Below are 5,000 nucleotides of genomic sequence, written 5' to 3'. Positions count from 1 at the left end.
CATGATTGAATTAAAATTTTACTCTCACTTTCCCCTAAACACACTTCAACCTTTCCCAGTCCTTCATCCTCTTTTATAATTCCTTCAATCCATTCCTTTGGAACTGCTTTTTTTATTTGATCAAATTGTTGTTTCACCATACGTCTCTCTACCTCTTCCCCAATCCCCTCAATTTCATCCATTATGCCTTGTACTGGTATAAAGCCATCTATAACCTCATACAGAATATCTCTAACTTTAATTATCCCAGCTGCAATCCATTTTTTAAAATATAATTCCTTACCTTCATATAAAATATTGGAATTTAAAAACAATGGATGATTCAAAAACTCATTCTTTCCTTCTGGCTTATACACAACTGTTGGTAAAAATTCTTTCCAAGCCTCCAGAACCTCTCTATAGAATTCTGATACCCCCTTTAACATATGTTCTTTCAATTTCATCCATATTATTCCCTCTCCCATATTAAGACCTCCACACTTGTTTAAGAAATATTTAATTCCCTCCTTCCACTCTTGTTTATTATCTCTATTTAAAAATTTCTTCATTATCTTAACCCTTAAACTCTTCATTCTTATACCCGGATCCAACAAACCCAAACCTCCCTTTTCAACCGGCCCTATCATCGTGTCGTATGCAATCTTTGCTGGTTTCCCCTCCCATATAAAATTTAAAATAGACTTTTTCAACCTCTTATAAACCCAAATTGGTAATGAAGTGACCTCTAACGCATACCAAATTTTTGAAAGCATTAGCGCATTCACAACCAAAATTTTGCCTCTCAAGTTCAACACTCGTTGTTTCCAAAAAGACAACTTTCTCTCCATTCCTCCTACAATCTCATCCCATATTATGTCTCTCGTTTTCTTTTCATCCTTTCCAATTCTAATTCCCAAGATTTTCATATTTTCCACCTCCTCTTTAAAATTAAAATAGCCAGATAATTGTTCTGCCTTCCCTATTCTCATTACTACGGTTTTTTCTATATTTATTTTTGCTCCAGAACCCCTACAATATTTTTGTATTTTGCCCATAGCCTCATTAATACTCCCAATATCCTTTACAATCAAAGTTGTATCATCTGCATATTGATAAATTTTTTGTTCTTTTCCCCTCCCCCCAAAACCAATTCCTTTAATCTTTTCCTCTTCTGCAACTATTAAACCTAAAGTTTCCGCAACAATACTGTATAATAATGCAGATAAGGGACATCCCTGTCTTATTGACCTTGTTATGCCAAAAGCCTCTGTCACAAAACCATTACACTTCACAAAGCTAATTGCATCTTTATATAAAACTCTAATCCATTTTATAAAAATATTCCCAAAACCAAATTTCTCTAAAAGTTTAAATAAATAATCATGCTCTACCCTATCAAAGGCTTTTTCTAAATCTAAGCTCACCATATAACCTTCCTTTTTATTCTCTACCATATACCTTATTTTATCTCTTATATTACTTACTGTATCTGTAATTTCCCTCCCTATGATTGAATATGCCTGATTCGTTGTTATTATTCCCGGCAATACTTTCTTTAAACGATTTGCCAAAACTTTAGCTAAGATTTTAAAATCTGTATTTAACATTGATATCGGCCTATAGTTCTTCAGATCTGATGAATCCCCCCTTTTCTTAAAAATTAATTTCACCATTCCTCTTCTCATCAATTGACTTGCTTCCCCTTTATCGTATATTTCCTTATATATTTCTTTTAAAAATGGTATTAATATGTTCTTAAAAGCCTTATAAAATTCGCTAGTCAATCCATCTGCCCCCGGACTTTTCCCATTATTCAGCTGTGATATTGCTACCTCTACTTCTTCATCGGAAATGTCCCTATCACACATTTCTTTATCCTCCCTCGTTACTTTTGTTTTAACCTTACTTAATAAATACTCCTTTTCTTCCTCTTGCGTCCCCTCCTTTTTAAAAAGACATTCATAAAACTCATTTATACTCCCCAATATCTCTCTAGTTCCCTTTACTCTACTTCCATCCTGTTTTACAACCTCCTTTATTATATCAGCCCTCTGTCTATTTTCCTCTAGACCAAAGAAGAATTTTGTGCACCTTTCACCTTCTATTACATGTTTAGCCCTACTTCTAATCATAGCCCCTCTACATTTTAGTTCTTCAATCTCCTTTAATCTATTCTCATATACTAAAATTGTTTCTATATCCCCTTTCTCTTTTTGTAGTTCTTCTTTCAACACCCTTCTAACACTTTGCTCTTCTCTCCTCTTAGTCATGTGTATCAAACCACTATACCTTATTGAATATTTTTTTATTTCATACTTTACATTATCCCACCATACTCTTTTATCTTCCTCATAAATTTCATTTTCTCTCTCTTTCATTATTATTTCTACTATCTTCATTTTATACCCTTCATCTTTCAAAAGTTCATTATTTAAACACCATATTGCCTTTCCTCTCTCCACCCGTTTCATTCATATGTACTATTAACATCCCATGATCACTTAAAGAAGTCATCTTATAATATATTTTATCCATCTTCCTCTCCATGTTTCTTGTAATTAATATAAAATCTATTCTACTTTGCTTCATTTTATCCTTCACCAATTGTCGTCTTGAAAAATCTTTTATACCCTCATTCCTCTCTCTCCATATATCAATTAGATCATATTTATCCATTAATTTAAGCAATTCTTCCCTCCCACTATCTCTTTTATAAACCATATCATTCGCTATATCCAGTCTACTAAAAACTGTATTAAAATCTCCCATTACAATAATATTTTCCCATTTCTCCATCTGACCATTTAAATCCTTAAAAAACATTTTCTTTTCTGCCTCTTCATTTGGCGCATGTACATTACACACAAAAACATTTTCCCCTCCTATAACCATTTTCACAATAATACATTTCCCTCCATTATCCCGATATATGATTTCAACATCATCATTCATGTGTCTTTTACATAAAACCGCAACGCCTTTCCCAATCCCCCCACCATTGTTACAATAAATTCCTCCTCTCCAACTTCTTTTAAAACATTCAATCATTTCATCTTTCCAAAATGTTTCTTGTAATAATATCACATCAGCTTTTTTGCATAGCGCTTTCATTTTCCCAAATTTATCAATTTTTGTTAAACCCCTCACATTGATTGAAACAAAACAAAGAGCCATTAACAACAAAACATTCATTTTTCATACTTTTCTCCCACATTCTCCATTAAAACTCCATCTTCATTTGTACCTGAGTTTCTTCTCCTTCTCTGTCCTTTATCTCTACTTTCTCCTACATATGTTTTGGTGTCCAATATTCCTCTCTTCATTCCCCTCCTCAGCTCCTCCAAATTTACTTCTATGCATTCCTCTACTTGCTCCTTCTCCTTTTTTCCCTCCTGTCTTTCTTTTATTATAACATCCACCGGACCCTTACACCCCTCTATCATATGTTCCACCATTTCAAACCCCTCTCTTCTCTCCAACTCCTTATCCCCCCCCTTTTCCTGCTCCTGACTTTTACTATCATTCAGAGACCCATCTTCCTCTCCCTCATTTATGACTATTTCCATACTCTCCATATTCTCCTCTGGTTCACCATGTTCAGTTTTATCATTTGTCTCTTCTTCATGTTCACTTTCACAGTCACACCTTATGAATACTTTCCCACAATCCAGACATTTATCAGCTTTACAGTCTTTCGCGAAATGCCCTTGCTCAAAGCATTCATAACATTTGAAATCAGGACAGTCCCTGAAAATGTGTCCTGGCTGCATACACATCCGACATAGTTTTTGCTGTCCATCATGTATGACCCTAAAGTACTGAGTGCCATCTGCCGTTTCAAATTTAGCACTATAGGGTAGTGATGTTACCTCTTTTGGAAATTTAACCTTCACATACCTCGTTCCATCAGCAATGTTTGTTCCAGGATAGACTCTTCTCTTTATTTTTGTCATTGGATTAACTCCCCAAAACTTCAATTTGTTCTCAATCACTTCATCCTCCAAGTATGCAGGCAAGTGAAGAAAAGACACAATATGTTCCTTTACCTCCAGCCTCCTTATTTCAAAGAATTGACCTTTTATTTCCATTCCATCCAATAATACATCACAAAGTTCTGCATCTTCCACAGTCAACTCATATTCCTCCCCATACTTTGGTCTCACTGCCAGCAATTTACCAAATCCAATCTTCTCTGAAACTACTTTAATGATATCCACAGCTTTTACCTCCTTATTTCCTTTTAAGTCCAACACCACCGTTGCTTCTTTCAGATAATCCACTCTTTGCTTGATTCCCCTCTGTGCTCCATGATCCATATTTCCTCCATTTGCCTCTCTTGATGATCTATCTGCTCCATGTGGTTCCAAACGTTCTTCTAGTCCTCCTGCCATTGCCAGATCTTTACCATGTGGTCCATCCATTTTTGTAAACAAAAAAGCACAAACAAAAGCTTGCCTCCAAGCAGATAAACTGCTTGGAGCTTAAACGTGGGCTTTTTTCCAAAACAAACCCAAATCTCCTCCCACAGAATAAACAGAAAAAAGTAAAAAATACAAAATAAAGCTTTAGAAGAGCCTTTCTCTTCCAACTGCAATCAGACACACCTTCCCAATCACTCTCTATCACCGCCAGGTTGGTATGGCCGTAAGCGAAGACTGCTGCAAAGAGAGGGCTATTTAAAGACCATCCCATCTAATCGCCAGTACATTATAGAAGTAGGAAAGAAAACCCAAAAGCTTAAAGCACCTGGTATTCCTAGGCAGTCTCTCATTCAAGTACTAACCAGACCTAAACCTGCTAAGATTCAGAGATCGGGCATTGACTCTATTTTTTGGCAAAATTATTATATACAAAGTGAAAAGTTTCAAAAAATCTTAAAGAACCTGGTATTCCTAGGCAGTCTCTCATCCAAGTACTAACCAGACCTAAACCTGGTAAGATTCAGAGATCGGGCATTGACTCTTTTTTTTTTTTTTTTTTTTTTTTTTGCAAGATTATTATATAAATCGTGAAATTTTCCA

The sequence above is a fragment of the Carassius auratus genome, unplaced genomic scaffold (assembly GCF_003368295.1).
Source record: "Carassius auratus strain Wakin unplaced genomic scaffold, ASM336829v1 scaf_tig00217675, whole genome shotgun sequence".
Taxonomy (NCBI): Eukaryota; Metazoa; Chordata; class Actinopteri; order Cypriniformes; family Cyprinidae; genus Carassius; species Carassius auratus.
The sequence above is the reverse complement of the archived record's forward strand: the minus strand, read 5'-3'. Positions refer to the sequence as shown.